The sequence below is a fragment of the Echinops telfairi genome, unplaced genomic scaffold (assembly GCF_000313985.2).
Source record: "Echinops telfairi isolate 266 unplaced genomic scaffold, ASM31398v2 ScPeMD7_7457;HRSCAF=8495, whole genome shotgun sequence".
In the NCBI taxonomy this organism is placed as follows: Eukaryota; Metazoa; Chordata; class Mammalia; order Afrosoricida; family Tenrecidae; genus Echinops; species Echinops telfairi.
The window spans coordinates 36,731,390-36,748,062 of NW_022111357.1; the positions used below are offsets into that span (position 1 = coordinate 36,731,390).

The 16,673-nt window shown below is 45.1% G+C and overlaps 1 protein-coding gene and 1 non-coding gene across 3 annotated transcripts in view; both read left to right on the forward strand.

Moving 5' to 3' along the window:
• LOC101647535 (arginine-glutamic acid dipeptide repeats protein) overlaps nucleotides 1-16,673 on the forward strand; it is a 207,628-nt gene that overhangs the window by 172,665 nt on the left and 18,290 nt on the right. The window lies entirely within an intron of this gene.
• LOC115872769 lies at nucleotides 2,154-2,352 on the forward strand. Its single transcript, XR_004048017.1, has one exon. It is a non-coding gene; the product is annotated as a small nucleolar RNA SNORA74 (small nucleolar RNA).

Below are 16,673 nucleotides of genomic sequence, written 5' to 3' on the forward strand. Positions count from 1 at the left end.
TTTTTTTTTTTTTAATCGTTATTGGGGGCTTGTACAACTCATCATAATCCATCCATCCATCCATTGTGTACCTTCATTGTTTTCTAAACATTTACTTTCTATTGAACCCTTGGTATCAGCTCCTCCTTTTTCCCCTCCCTCATACCCCCTTGATAGATTATAAATTACTATTATTTTCATATCTTACACTGACCGCTGTCTCCCTTCCCCCATGTTTTCTGTTGTTCTTCCCCCCTGGAGAGGGGTGTATGGTTATGTGTTGATCATTGACATCAGTTCCCCCTTTTCCCCTACCTCTCCCCCCTTTCCCCCTACCCTCTGGTATCGATATTCGCACTCCTGTTCCTGGATTCTGTGTGTTGTGAGCTCCCATCTCTTACCTATATTTGTGTACGTGCTCTGGTCTAGTCTGAATTAAGAAGCAGCACTGGGGCCATGATAGTGGGGGGTGAGGAAGCCTCAAGTAATCAGAGGAATATTGTGTGTTTCATCGATGCTTTACTACACCCTGGTTGACTCATCCCTTCCCCGTGGCCCCTCTGTGGGGGGGTTGTTCCATTGTCTACAGATGGGCTTTGGGTCTCTGCTCCACCCCCACCCCCACCCCTCATTCTCAACAATGTTTTTGTTTGTTTGTTATGTGTCTTCTGATGCCTATTACCGAGTCCGATGACGCCTCATGATCACACCTGCAGTGTGCTTCTTCCGTGTGGGTTTGTTGCTTCTCTGCTGAATGGCTGTTTATTTAACTTCAAGCCTTTAAGACTCTATATCTTTTTATAGCCAGGTACCATCCGCCTTCTTCACCACATTTGCTTATCCACCTGTTTAGTCTTCAGCAATTGTGTCAGGAGGGTGAGCATCTCAGAATGCCGATATATTAGAACAAAGTGTTCTTGTGTTAAGGGAAGATATGAGTAGAGGCCCAAAGTCTGTCCACTACCTCAATTTATTGCTGCATAAATAAATGTACATAAGCCAATACCTCTAGTTTTGTGGATTAATGCATTTACATCTGTACACACCTATGCTTCTACCTCTATCCATTGCTTTGCTTCCTAGGTCTTTCTTCTGTTGCCTTTTACCTTCCTCCTGCTCCACCATCACTTTCCCCCCATTTCCGCCTCTTATTACTTCCTCTTAGCTAGTTTGCTGTTGCTCTGACACCTCCAGGCTCTCTATCTCCTCCTTGGTGTTGACAGAAGCTAGCAGTTTTTAACCTAGCATTTCTGAACTCTTCTAGGGCATTCCACATTATCATAAAGGTTTGCTTATAAAATTTATTATCAGTAAGTGCAATTTTCATGTTTGAGAGGGAATTGTGGAGTTTATATCAGTTGTGACATTAAATAATGAGATGTTGCCAGTCCACCGCACTGGACCTTCCCAATCTGTGCATGAAAATAATGTTGACTTGCAGTTGGAGGACAGCTGGTAACCTCAGATTAGCTTGCTCCCCGTTGACAAGTACATTGTCAAAGTTTTGTTCTTAGTCCTGCTGAAATGTGTAATGAGACTATAAGTTCTCATTCTCTAGCTGTTACCGAAGAATGGAAGTTGAAACAGGGCTTTTGCTGTACATTATGGCCTCTCCCCTATGAGGCTGTCGGTGTTCTGGTCTGTGCCGGATATAGGGAATAACTGGACAGAGTTAATGACTGAGAAGCAGGCCCTTGCTGCAGAAGGTGCTGGCATTGGATATGTTTGATCTTGTTGGCCACACTGGGGAGACATCTGGCATTAGCACAGTGAGCCACAGGCAGTGTGACTAAAAGCCCACCCCAAAATACAGTCCACTCAGCCTTTAGGTCCATGTTCGCATATAAACCATTCCAAGCCTTGTTTCTCTGTGAGTATAATTCTGCTTCTTTCACCCATTCACACCAATTCTGCTCTTTTGAATCAGACGTTTTTAAATATTCAATGTTTCCAGATTGAGTTTCTTTGCTTTCTGTCGTGTATATGAGGGTGATGCAGTTATTTTCTAGTGAGCAGAAGAGTAAGTCTTATAGCCAGTTCCCACCACTGGGGGCTTTCTGGGGTTTTTTTGGGCACATACTCCCCCATCTCCCCCCATCACACCCCACCCCATCACCCCTCCCCACCCCCAGTTATCATAGGGCTTTCTACTCCTGTGAAGAGTTACAGTCTCGCCCAATGGTTGTCAGCTATCCAGGCTAGCACGATGCCTGTGATGGTGTTACACTGTTGGAAGAGCAAGCGCTGCCCAGTGGGGTCTGGCTCCAAGCGCTCTTTCCGTGGTGTGGTCACGTACCTTTGGGCAGCGTTTTGCACCTATGAGAGTGGAATGACTTCTCCTGTGGAGTTGGTCCTAGTCTGGATGCAAACATTGAAAAACAAAACAGTTACAGTCTCAGAAACCCACAGGGGCAGTCCTTATTCTATAGGGTCATTATGAGTTGGCATTGACTCAATGGCAGTGAGTTTTGGTTTTGTTTGTTTGAGTATCATATAATGAATAGTAGTTTAAAATGCTCACGGTTAGGGATCTTTTGAATATGTTAAGGACAATACTAAGTGTTTTATAATCGTCAGCTTTTTGAGTATCCCAAATCTATGAATGGGATGCTATTATTTTTCTCTATTTTCAAAAGGAAGAACCATAGACCCAAAGAGGTTAGGTAACTTGTCCCCTGTTGCAAAGCTATTGCCAACTGTTCTTACTCAGGTTTTTGAAAATTGAGCCTAATACCCTAAAACTTCCAACATGTATAATGTGTAAGTAAGTTATGTTCCAGTCGTAGAAATGGGATGGGGAAACTCAACGAAGCGTACTAAAAGGTGAGTTTAAGAAGAAACGATAATTCGGGGGGAATCACTCCATTTTTTAATTGTTTGTTTTCTTTTTCATTTTTTTATTCTGTAGTTCAGGATAAAGAAGCCCATTTGATAAGCTTAACTTTTCATCTCTTGTCTTTTTAACTCCCTCTTTCACATCCTATCTGTTTCTCCCTTTTCCCCATCTTCTCTCAATTTTGCCAAATTACCAAACCAGAGCCTAATCTGGAAAGTGAATTTCTCATTCAGATGTTTTGAGTACCATATGGTTTCTACTGATTAGAGTACTTGGGGCACAGAGGTTGACCTAGGGACACTTCAGCAGAATTAGAGTGGGCAATGCCACAAGGTGGTATGTCAGGCCATAACAAGACAACTAGCCTGAGAGCACACTCCCAGAGCCTCTGACTCCTGCCCCCAGAACACCTGTGTGAACTCTGTAACACCTGAAAGGAATCTGTGTTACAGTCTCCTATTTTTCAGCTTTGGGTCTGTTTTCCATCTGTTCTCTCTCAAAAGATTGAATTGTAACCCCCTTCCTGGGTGAACGCAAGATAGGTCTAGAAGATTCTCAGAGCACGAAAAGAGGGACCAGCCTCAGAGAAATGCAAGTTCTTCTTTGGTGCCAGGTTACCTCTAGGCCAGAGTGTGCCGCCTCCTGGAGCTTCTTGTTCATTCGGGCCTAGACTCCGCCAGGTCTGGGGCAGTTCATCTGTGAGGCATAAGACCAACAAAAGGCGTCTGTCCTGGTGGCTTCAGCGTGCCATCAGGCACACATGCCGCAGCACTGCCATTGCCTGTCCTCACCTTACACTCTAGCCTCCCTCAGCGCGGGGAAACTTTTTTTTTTTTTTAGGGTTACCCTGACTAATTAGATGTATCAAAAGACTTTTTTTTTTACTTTAATGCACAAATAAAGTCCTGTGGAAATACTTAGTAATATTGCAGAGTTTGATGTTCTTAACTAATTTCCCATCTACTAACATTTTTTACTGAAAAGTAAACTTTTCAGAACTTTATCACCAAAATGGAAATACTTCATTTTCATGAATATTGATGACATCTCCATTTTGTATATGCCCTAAACAAAAAAAAAGCCAAAGTCACTGCGAGCGAATCGGTACCGATTCATAACAACTCTATAGAACAGGGTAAAACTGTCCCTGTGAGTTTCTACGACTAACTGTTTACTGGAGTAGAAAGCCCCGTTTTTCCCCCTTGAGGCAACTTGTGGGTTCAAGCTGCCCACCTTGTGGATCATAGCCCAAGTGGTAACCACAATGCCACCAAGGCTCCTCCTGTATATGCCCTGGTAAAGTATAATTTTCGTGAATCCTTGTGTCTAGGATGTACATCTCCTGAGCATGTATTTCTTGCCAGATACTCGGTTGAACTTGGAGCTCACGCACAGTGGGGGAGGGGGGAGGAGGCAAATCAAGTCATAGTTGTAATTTACTTCCACTAGATTTTGTAACATGCAAACCATGAAAGGAAGAGTCACAACTAAAGTGGGAGTAAGTTGATTAGCATGGAAACAGGCTCTAAGGAGCTCACAGTTCACCCCCTGTGGGTTAGGAGAAGTGAGTGCATAAGGCGGTGTACATGACTGAAACCAAAAATCCAAACGCACTGTGGCCGAGTGGATTCCAACACAGCAGTCTTACAGGATGGAGTAGAGCTACCCCTTTGGGTTTCTGAGACTTAATCTCTGTAGGAGTAGATGGCCTCATCCTTCTCTCATGGCACTCTGGCTGCTTACATTGTGGTTCGCAGCTTCATGTGTAAACCACTGTGCAACCAGGCCTCCTATGTATATAACTGTTGTGGTTAGTTGCCAACGAATCGCTTCCCACCCAGAGCAACCCTGTGTGCAGTAGATGGAAACCCTGCCCTGCCATGCCCGTCCTCACAGCTGTTAGGTTGTTGCAGCCACAGTGTCAGTCCATCACATTAAGAGCCTTCCTCTTTCACTGCCCTTCTTCTTCACCCAGCATGATGTCCTTTCCAGGGACTGGTCTCTCCTGATGACATATGTATGACTAGAAGCCCCTAAAGTTGTCTAGGATTACAAAAAATGAAGTTGGGAAGTGGGCTGCTCAGAGGGATGTAGAGCCAAAGTCAGGATTCCAAATGAAGCTCACTGTCACAGAGTCGATTTCCATTTAGTGTCCCTCTTATCCTGAGGGCAGGAACCACAAAGGGGCTAGCTGGAAGAACCCTGGTAAACTCTAGGCCTTGAAGGGAATCTGGGAGAGATCCTGCCTTCTACCCCCAGTTTGGCTGCTCCTTCAGCAGAGTGAGGCTCGGAGGTCACCCCATAGGACAGCAATTCCTTTTCTGTTCTCAGGGCAAAGAGTTTTCACTTCTCTTGCTGATGTTCTCAGCAACTAGAAAACTTTGCAGCTTCTAAAGCTCTTGGATTAATGAAGGGTGTGTTGGCATGCTGGAATTGTTTCTGGGGTCTAGGGTTTGAGCAATAAGAATGCAGAGTAATGTGTGGCTTTTTGTTGCAGTGGTTTTGCTCAAGAGTGGCCTTTTACCACATGGTGCACAAAGGACTTCTCAAGAGCAGGCCAAGAGCACCATCATGTCCAAACCGTTTCTTGTCCAGAGGACAATCACCTGGGATATCCACATTGACATTTTGTCTCCAGAACAGGATGTGCTCACTGTGCCTTCCTGGAGCTCTTAGAGGTGGGGCAGCTGACTTCTGACTGGCACCCTCCAAGCCCATGTCTCAAGCGGTTTTCCTAAGAGCAAGGCTGTCATATTGAATCAGTTAGTTCCCACTCATAGCCACCCTATAGGATAGAGTAGAAACGCTCTGGAGGGTTTCCAACGCCATAATCTCGACAAAATCAGACTTCCCATGTTGCTTTCTTGGTCTAACGCTGACCTCTGAGTTTAATTACTTCACCAAGACACCTTAGTTTTTATAAACTGTAGCCCAAATCCACGGTGATGTAGAAGTTGCATGTTTTCTAAATGTCAGATAAGCAACCTGGAATAATCTGGAGCCCCAACAACGGAAGCATTTTTTCTGGTCCCTGAAATAGATGCTGTGTGTCCTCCCCTGCCTCGGTGACAGGTCACCAGGAATGCAGTGCTTGGGGTGGGGGGGCAAGCAGGCATGGAGGAGCTCAGCCCTTTCCTGTTTGAACTTTTGAACTGACCTAAAGAACATCGGCCTGCAGGAACTTGGTGTGGGGAGAGGGGGCTACTTTCTTTGAGTTCTAGTCCATCTCTGGTCTTCCTGTGCCCCTCCAGGCAAGCCACCTGCCTTAGATTTGTCAGCAGATGTGTGTGTCCAGGGTATCTGAGTCGGGCTGGTTGGCTGGGTTGCTGTTGTGACAAAGCAGGGGGGATCCGGGCCCAGAGCAACCACTGACAGCCGATCCTGACGCATCTCTCCTTTATTATGGATGGTTTCCAAGACCCATGACTGCCTGTGTGGGAGCAGACAGATAGCCTCCTGTTTCTCCACAGAGCAACTGGTAGACTTGAACCTTGCAGAGATGCTTAACCCACGGTGCCCCCAGAGTCCACCCCATATTGAGTGGACTAAGTTGTATTTTCTCTTTTCCCATACCCTTTCTTCTCCCTCAGGCAAACTTGGGGGTAGTGTCTGCCCTGCTGGCAGTCAGTTCCATGAGCCCCTCCTCCCAGCCACAGGACTTTCTGGTCCTCACCTGCTGATCCTCACAGTCCGGTTCTGTTCCCAGAATCCAGTCCTCAGCCCTGTGGTTGGTTTGTGTGAGGAAGGCTGAGGCCAGTCTCTGCTCATAGGCTTTGAGGACAACAGCACAGCTCAGTTCACAAGCCAGTCTGGATTTTCCTAAGACCTTTACCTTAGGTTAAACCCAAGATTCTGATGAAGGACATGAGATATTTCACATCTAAAGAGAGTAGGTACTGTAATTGTATGGTTGGGCTTTGAAGAATAATCTGTGCTATTCCTTTTATTAAACAAATGTGATACAACGGACAAAATTGAATACCCTTTCCCCTCCTTTTTTTTTTGTAATGGAAGTCTGTCCTTTATTTTAAAATTCAACTTGGGTTGTACTTGATAATTTGTGCATCTGTAAAAGCCATAAAGGAGAAGCTGCAGTGTTGCTAGAATGGCTGTGCTCATTTCCTGGCAGGCATTATTACATGCTTCCAATACAAAAACATTTTTCTCCTAACCATCCTTTCTGAGCTCAAAAATGGATTTCCCTGGATCCCCTGTCATTCAATTATCACCTTGGGAAATGCACAGATATAACTGATGATCCCTCTAACACGGCCCGCAGCATGCCACCTCCCTCATCCCTCATCCTGCTTCCATCATTAAATGTTACACTGCCAATGTATATTTTATAGGGTGACCCTGACGGATGTCACTTTGATGCTGTGCAGGGATAATAAGATTGCACACATAATGCAGGGCCGATAAATAGAAAAATGTTTACGAGATGGAGAATGACACTTTTAACAGTTTTATGGCTTTCTTTTCCCTGTTCCATCCCCTCCCCCTTGGTTGGGAGCATTGTGGTTTTGTCACAGGAACTAGAAAACACCGAGAAAGGTGATGTGGCAATTGAAGCCACTGGCAGTGAAATCCTACTTGCCCTGTTGCTGAACTCAAATAAAATGAATTCTGGAAATAATGAAGTTCTCAGCTTGTGGGAAAGAGAACGATTTCAATGAATGAATTCTTGAAGTTTAGGAGGTTCTACTGAGAAAAGGAGATTCCCGGGGTTGGTAGATTGCATTGAAAATGTTAAAAGAGTCTTTATATAAGCCAATTGCTTAGTAAAACCAAAAATAACTGCCCCCAAGTGACCCTCATGAGCTATGCTAAATGAAGGCCAGTCTTGTTGCTGTGCCAGGACTGCCAATGGCTTCTGTGCCAGCATGGGTGGTGACCCATAACAGTGTAGGCTTCAGACCATTTTGATTGGCCTTTATCTGTATTTTACAGGGAGTCTTCTCCAGATCTGTTTGCTTGTTTTGACTAAGTAAAAGAATTTGATTAAGTGGAATTCTTTGGTCAATTATTCCCTTGTTTGTTTTTAATGGAGCTGCTTGGAGGAGAGGACTGGTGGGAAGGGGTCAAAGAGCTTCAGAAGAGCTATCTCAGTGGCCCTCCAGCTCCTTCCTTGGTTGGAAGGTCCTTTGCCAAGAGGCCTGTGGAGGACCCTCTAGTGTGGGCAGAGCCCTTCGGGAAGCATGCCTGATGCTTTTGAACAAAGGCAGGGCCCACTGACTGGAATCCATCTCTGTAAAAGGTAAGTATAGAGCCAGAAGTAGGGATGCCAGAGGGCTTCTTCCTATTTCACTAGGCCAGCTGAGCAGATTGAGGACCGACCTCCAGTTGTGGGCTCCCAGTGTCCATCTGACATAGTCCATGGATTTGTTGTTTGTATGGTAGTAGAAAATATTTCTGATAATTCCCACCAGAGTACTGGAAATAATTCCCATTATACACTTGTGCCTACCAAGTGTGTTTCTGATCTTGGTACCCCTGAAGTTGCTTCAAACAAGCATAGTTCTGTAATTCAAGGGCTGCCTAGGAAGGGGGGGGTGGTAGTGGCAGGAAGGCTGGCAGCCCATTGGCATCTTGAATGCTCAGGGACCACTTGTGTTCTTCAGCCATGACTCTTAGGGTCTACTTAAAAGATTGTATAAAATGCTTTTTGTTGGACTTTGGAGGTCAAAGATCATCCAAATCAGAGCCTTTGGTCTAAAGAAATCTGGAACGCTGTTTCCCTTAGTTGATTAAACCCTTAGTTCTTAAGCTTTTCCTGCTCGAGACCCCTTTTCACTCAAGAAAGTTTCAACATAGGCAAATTATTTATTCATTCATTTACTCATTTGATTTAGAATTTTTGGTTATGGTGCAAACAAAAACCTTTCACTGTTGCCACCCTTTGGGGGAGCCTCACATTTATGACCCACAGCTTTAAGGAGCTTTGCAACCCTGTGAACGTTAATCTCTTAGAGAAGCCACATAACTGCATGGGTAGAGCTTATACTCCAGAATGAGTCTCCTGGGCTACTGTGGAAATTGTGAGAGTAGACGATGTGCCTCCGTTCCTTCTTAGATAAATGGATTTACCTATTAAGGTAGCCAGGAGAATGAGATGTATTAAAATATGGAGAGTGCATATTTAGTGCTTCCCTATCCTCATTTTAGATTCTGTGGCACAGCCTAAAGCTTGTTGGCTTGTTTGCAAATCAAGTTGCCAAGTGAGGAAGTGGAAGTGTTAGACACCAGGATCACCCTCCAGCCAGCTCACATGCCTACCTGTAGCACGGCTGCTTGCCAACTCTAGGCCTGAATTAAGCCTTCGTTTGTCCATAAGAAATGAAACAAAAATGAGAAGAATGTAGTAATTTTTCATAACACTAAATATAATCAAAGAATTCTTCTGATTGAGATTAAATATCTGTTTTTCACTATTGTGAATTAGGTGGGGATTTTCATTTCAGATCATCAATTTTTGTATTCAACAACTTAACATGTTTATTAAACCTCCTAATGGAATGAATGCCCTGCCCTGGCTATAAATTTTCTTACTCTGTGGGTTACTCTCTTCCCTTTCACCCACGTTAACACCTATGTACCCTCTGGTTTAGTGCTTCCAGTAAGTAGAGATTAAGTATCTTTTTGGAGATAAAATGCCATTTCTTTCATGAAATAATGGTGAGATTGGAAAGCAGCTATTTTTAATGACCTTACTTGGCAAAAGAAAAAATTGGCAGCCCCTATCCTCTAATAGTTTTATCATTGTAGAGTTAGTTTCAGTTAACATTTCAGGTAAATTTTAGTTCTCAGAAAGTATTCATTCTATCACATTTGTTGAATATATTCGAGATGTCCTAGACCTACAGGGTACTCGGAGATGAACTGAACATAGACTTAGGACAATTGGGTAGCATCGTTCATGGTTACAGCCTAAGGCATGGACATGCCCGCAGAGGCAGAAATGAAGAGTTATAGGAATGGAAAAGACAGCATAGGAGTGGAGTGGGAGGAGTGTTTTTAAGAAAAATGGCACCTGGGCTGAGTGAAGCCTTGAGTGGTACTGGGGACTTGGTCATGGAAATCAGGGTGTAGTAGTGGTGGTAAGGGGTCAGTGGGGTGCTGTCATGCCGGCAGAAGAAATGCATGGAAGAGCAGCCAACTGCTAGTGTATTTGGCATAAAGCAAAGGCCATGAGAGGTGGGGAATGTGTTAGAAAAGTCTTCAGGGGGCTGAGGGGGAAGGCAGAAAGCCTTTGGGAACCATTGCTGATTTGGACAGTGTAAAGGCGGAACTGAGGAACAGGGAGGAAAACGGACATAACTGACAGGACAAGGGAGAGCAGAAACAGAAATAGCTTTATTAGGGGTTAGGGGAGCTCCTGGACGAGGTTCCATGACCTAGGCCTACAGGTCAGGGAAGTCGTCCTCAGCAGCTGGGGGCGAGGGTTTTTGAAAGAGTGGTGAGGAGGGAATGTATGGCAATTAGCATATGGGGTCTGGAAACTGGGAGAATTGCTTGTTGACTCCTGGAGGCTTTCTTTGAACCAGGAACTTCAGGTTTCACCGGTTATCTTCTCTGGCACCGACTGCTGCTGACCTCTGGGACGTGCAGGGAAGCACGTGCAAGGCCCGAACCTGCTTCAGCTTAGTCCAAACGGGGGCTGCCTAGTTCCGACCCGACCCAACAGAGAGGATGGAAATAGGCTTGCTCTCTGCTTTCAGTCCGGGAGAAAGTGTCTTGTTTCTGTAGACCTGGTATTCCTTGTTGATTTCCATGTGACATGTATCCCTCCATATCCCTAGCCTACTCTTGTTATCTCTCCAAAGTGAGTGTACTTAGACCCACCTACACTGATAAGGCCTCATTACTCTAACAGAAAGCCCTACTCCAAATGAGAGCACACCCACAAATGGGGGGGGAGGGGGTGTCAGGATTTCTGCACAGATGTTGGACACACAAGTAATTAATAACAGCAACTAAAGCAGCACTGAGTTTATAAGATCTCATTACAGTTTTTGTGAAAGAACCAGATTCAGTCTGTTCCAGTTCCGTGCACTGAAGAAATTTAATAGTAATTTTTTTGTAAGCAGAAAACTTTTTTTAATCACTTTTTTTAACCCACTAAACTGGGCTTTTTAAAAAGTGGCTGGTTCCAGAATACCTGATCATTTAGTCATGATAACAGGTTAAATCCGGGAGATCTCCACATACTGAGTAATTTATCCCTCCCTCTGCCCTTCATCCATGTACCCTCCCCCACTCTCACTCCTAACCCCCATTTCCTCAGTGGAGATACTGGCTAGAGATGAGGCAGGACAGTTTGCTACCCAGTGCCCTACATTATTCTTGCAGCCCGGGCTTCCTCTTGACTAGGAGGTCCAGTCCGATAAGTTGTCCGGTCCTGTCCGTCCTGTGCTCTCTAGCAGCCCATCCGTCTCCGAGATGCACTCTGAGACCACAGAGGTGGTATTTAATGATGATTAGCCCCAAAGCCAGCCTGTAGGGTGGGGTGCTACTTTAGGGATTAGGGGGTTGGGATGGTTAACAAAAGAAGTATCCCAGGAGAACACTGCTTTCCTTAATATTCAAAGTCCTAGCTGGAAGTCAGTTGTTACCCACTGGGAAAAGGTATGCTCCAAGTATGGGTGATGGTTCTCCCCAGCCCCAACCTTCCCACCGCAGTTGTCAGATCTGGCCCAGTATCATCAAGGAGGGAAAGGAAAGAAGGACTTGTTTAGGATTCGTTGCCAGGAAATTTTGCTCACTTGCTTCACTGCCCTTAAATTAGTTCGGTTTGTTTGTTTGTTTGTTTGTTTGTTTGTTTTTAAAGAAGAAAGAATGCAGCTGTAATGCGATCTGTTGCTTTCTCCTCAAGCTTGTTGCCCAGGCATATCTTAAATAAATAGGGAAACCAACAATAACAGAGACCAAACAAAAAGAAAACAAATGATTGAATAAAAAGAGAAGAGGGAAAAAATAGTAAAAATATGGAATGCTTCACGAAATGGATGTCAGCTATGAGCAGGAGCCTTGCTAACCTCTGTACCCTCCGATTGTAGTATATGTGCTGCTGAAGCAAGCACCCTCTTCTCCTTTTGGAGGCTAGCTTCATAACTGTAACTGCTCGCTCTGTGTTTTCCCTGGAACAAAGTACACCTTAAAAGAGAAGTTTTAGATCACTCCTCCGTTCAGTCAGTAAGTTGGGTTTCTTCATTCCCTTTATCTGGCTTTTTCTTTTTCCCAAATAAAAATTTTAGCAGAGGGTGAAGAAAAGCAAAAATGTATGGCAACAATTAGTCCCAAAGACTAATGGACCACGAGTCTGCCTCTACAACCCTAAGACAAGAAGAACTAGGTGGTGCCCAGCTACCACTACTTACTGCTCTGAAAGGAAGAAGGATCACATTAGAAGATTCTGGACAGAGTGGGAGAAGAATGTGGAGCCAAACCCAAAATCGCAAAAAGAAGACCACATTTACTGGTTGGATAAAGACTGGGGGGGGGGGGGGGAAGACTGGTGGAACACTTTATGATCTTTTTTCCAAAACAAAACAAAAAACTCACTGTCTAATTGGTTTGGGTTCATGGTGACTGTAGGGCAGGGCAAAACTGGCCCTGTGGGTTTTCAAAACTGTATCTTTACAAGAGTAGAAAGCCTCCTCTTTCTCCCTCAGACCAGCTGGTGGTTTTGAACTTGCCTACCTTTTGGTTAGCAAACCAACACATAGCCACTGCACCACAGTAGACTCACTTTAGTCCTAGAACTAACTTAACTTGGTCTGGTGGCTCAGCTTTTGCCTTAGGTTTATTTATTTATTTTCATAAATCATTTTATTGGGAGTCTCTCAGCTCTTATAGCAATCCATGCATCAGTTATAGCAAGCACATAAGTTGCCATCATCGTTTTCAAAACATTTTCTTTCTACTTGAGCCCTTGGTATCAGCTCCTCTTTCCCCACCCTCATGACCCCTTGATAAATTATAAATTATTACTTTCATATCTTACACCATCCATTGCCTCCCTTCAACCATTTTTCTGTTGTTCATCCCCCTCTGAAGAGGGGGGTGTGTTGTTATATGTTGATCATTGCTATGGGGGCCCCCCCTCCCCGCCACCTTTGGTTTATTTGAATAATAACAGAAGGCAGGTACATACTCCTTTGCACAATCAACCATTTGCATTCAAAAGGACCAAGTTCAGAAGGCAAGACTGGTTAGGAAAGAAAAAAGAATGGACATGGGAAACAGGAGAGGAGGTGAGATGGGTGATATTACATTGTGAGAATTGCAGGCAATGAAATGAAACAATGTGTTTGAATTGTTGAGTGGAAAATGGATTTGCTCTGTAAATCTTCACCCAAATCACAAAGTTAAAGCTTCAGCAGGCATACAGTCCTTGATTCTAACGCAGTCCACAAAAGCACTTTAAGATGTATAGTTTACCATGAGTCGGAATCAACTTCGTTTGTTTTATGGAAATGTTTTACTGGCTCTTTCTTTACATGTTCATGTTGGAGTATTTATTTAGCGTCAAGGCCACACCTCCTGCCATCAATCAACTCTGACTCAACACTCTCCTCGGACAGAGTAGAGCTGCCCCTTTAGGTTTCCGAGACTATAAATCTTTACAGGAACAGAAAGCCTCAACCCTTTCTTGGTGTGGCTGATGGGTTCAGACTGCTAATAACTTTGCGGTTTGCTCCTAGTACACCACAGTTGCTGCCGAGTCAGTTCTGTGCCTGGTGACTCAGTGCATGTTGAGTAGCCAGTGCTCCCTTCGTGGGCTTTCAGTGGTTGATTTTTCCATAGTAGATTGAAGTGTCCTCTTTACAAGAAGCCTGGGAGTGGACTTGAATCTCCAGCTTTTCAGTTAGCCGCCAAGGTTGTTAACTATTTGTACTACTGAGGGACACCATATAATAATGTCTTAAATAATATCGTTTCTTAAAATGGGCTGATACCAGGGGCTCAAGTAGAAAGTGAATGTTTTGAGAATGATGATGGCAATAAATGTACAAATGTGCTTGACAGAATGGATGGATGTATGGATTGTGGTAAGAGTTGTCCGAGCCCCCAATAAAATGATTTTTTAAAAAGGAAAAGAAAAAAGAATATAGTTTCTTGTAAATGTTTACGTTATTACCCCTGCAGAGAGAGAAGGGTGAGAGAGTGAGAGTGTGTGCGCGCGCGCGCATGCAAACGTGTCTTCATCAGCTTGGCCACAATTCATGTCCTGTCCCATCACGTAATTACAGGAAGCTCAGACTGTCGTCAGTGCTGACAGTAGTAGAAAGCCTTGGGAGCAGAAGGGCAAATTGCTGGAAGTCAGTGAAATGTTCCATGAAGTAGTTTCAGGAGGAAACCAGCTTCCAAGCCTACCTCGCCATCATCTCTGCTGTCTTCGCTGTCCCTTGTTTCAGTAAACAGTGCTTAGCCCTGAAAGGATTCCTTTTGAAACTCTGTGGCAGATACAAAATTAACTACCAGCTTCCCTCAGCCATGGAGAAGGCATTGGTGGGTAGCCACTGGTGGTGTGAGGTTTCTGGAATGATTCACCTCGTTTCTTGCTTCGCACCGCTGAAAGAATTCACATGGCAGAAGCACATTTGTAATCCAAGTAACTTTTATGAGGGACAGGGAAGGTTCGGATAGTACAGTCTCAAAAGTATACACTCTCTCAGGAAAGTGTTCAAGGTGGCATGGTGGTGGCTCTGGGAAAGTTCACAACTGAAGGTGGCTGTTTCAGTGGAGCGTGGAAAACCACATGGAAGGAATACTGGAATCGGAGCGCAGAACCAGGAAATCCCAAGAGGTTGAGCAGGCCGTGAGGGGGCACTTGTGCTCCCTCATGCAGGAGGAATCTCACCCTCTGCCTTTGCCCTGCTTATATCCCCTCCTGCCCCCACTGGCTAGGGTGGTATGGTTGAGGGTATTGGCCTATCTTATTGGTTAAGTTTAAGCACACCTGTGTGATTTCATGTCTCTGGTGCTTCATCTGTGTGCCCAGGTGGACCTCCCATCTGAGCCTTAGGTGACTTGGGTCAAAGCATGTTCAGTTCTCAGTTGGATTTTCCCATAGGTGTCTAATTAGTGTGCCTGAGTTATTTCCAACCCCTTTATTGTGGCATAGACAGATAATTTTCATTTAGTGTAGGCATTCGATGGAGACAGCCCCCTTTATCCCTAATCTGGCGACCTTTCAGTGGATGCCTTTTACATTGGGAACCTGGCACTTGCGCCAGCACAGGGACAAGGGTCAGAGCCTCCCTTCATTCAAATTTGCTTATATTCATTCTCTCTCTTTCTCTGGGTGTGAAAGGTGGGACACTGGGTGTTAGAACCAGTGCCCTCATCATTCTTCTTTGACAGTTGTAGAACCATGTTTGTGAGGATGGAAGTGAAAGGAGCACTACTCTGTGAACTGAACGAAGTGTGTGTATGTGTGTGTGTGTATGTGTGCGCGCATGCACTGCCTCGCTCATACACACACACACACACACACACACACACACACACACACTCAAGGGTCTGCCTTCCCTGGCCCCTAAAGAAAATAGACAGTAGATGGCCAATTGCAAGCACCCTAGACTCCATGGTTGGGCCCCAGGCCTTCATCTGCCACTGCTATCCCAAACCCTTCTCAGGAAACGGTAAGCTATAATCACAACACACTGGATCCTATCTTGGGGGTGTACTTTCTGCTTCTAAAGTGGGTAAAAAGAATTGACTCCTGTCCATGCTTCCTCTCCAGCCTTCCTGAGAGCTGCTGTCTGAGAAGTTGGGGAGCTCCTAGGGTGAAAGACCTCTTGGTCCTCATGTTCCACGATGGGGTGCACAGGCTTGCTAAGAATGGGCTTTTGGCACTTGGAATACTTCCCATACCTCTCCTCCCAACATCTATGCTACACCTCACTCCCTGAAAGCTGCTTGTAGAAGGGAAGAACCATGGTTTTGGGGGTTATTTTAATCATTTTATTGAGAGTTCTCACAGATATTATAACAATCCATAATTCAATTAGATCAAGCATAATTGTACAATTACTACCACCATCAGTTTCAAAGATCTGTAGTATTTCTTACTTAGAAAGAAAATTAGGGCAGGTTACAGTTTTCCTCCCTTGGCATAGCTTTGCAGGTAATGTGGCTCCTGCTCCACAGGGGGTGCCCACTCTGTCCCTGGAACATGCTATTCATCAGGCCTGGGTCCCACTGTACCCACAGAACTTACCCCCTGTAATGGATTTTTTACCTGGAAGCTGCCTTTTAGCAGTGACCAGCAGGACTGAGCGGCCCGGCCCTGTGGTTCCAGTGCCCTGCCCTGAACAGTGTGTGTTGTGTGTAAGTGAGCCTACTGGACTGGAAACATCATGCAGAAGGGCACAGCCTTTCTAATTGTTACAAGTGGCCGAGCCAGGAGGCCTCTGGATTGCAGGGCACAGGTGCCTGGACCGTTGTCACCGGCTCTGCTCTCCATGCTCCTGTGCTTTGGTTCCTCTCACCCACCCCATCCAGATCAAGCACTGCCCTGATCCACTTCTTCCTCACTTCTACTCCCATAGCTGTTGTTTTTTCTGTGGAAAATCCAAGAAACCTTGTGATGCTTATTTTTCCAGTCCTGGCTGAGTGTCAACCCAGGGAGAAAAGCTGTGCCATGTGGAGAGCCCCGGCCTGCCCAGAGGGGGCAGCTGCACCTCAATCCAGGAACCCAAACCCTGCCATTGTCAGTGGCTTCTTATATGTGACCTTTTGGAAAAATCCACCTCACCCCCTGCCCCCACTTCAAGGAAATGAGCCAGGTAACAGGGAGCAAGTCCTAGACACACACACACACACACACACACACACACACACACACACACAC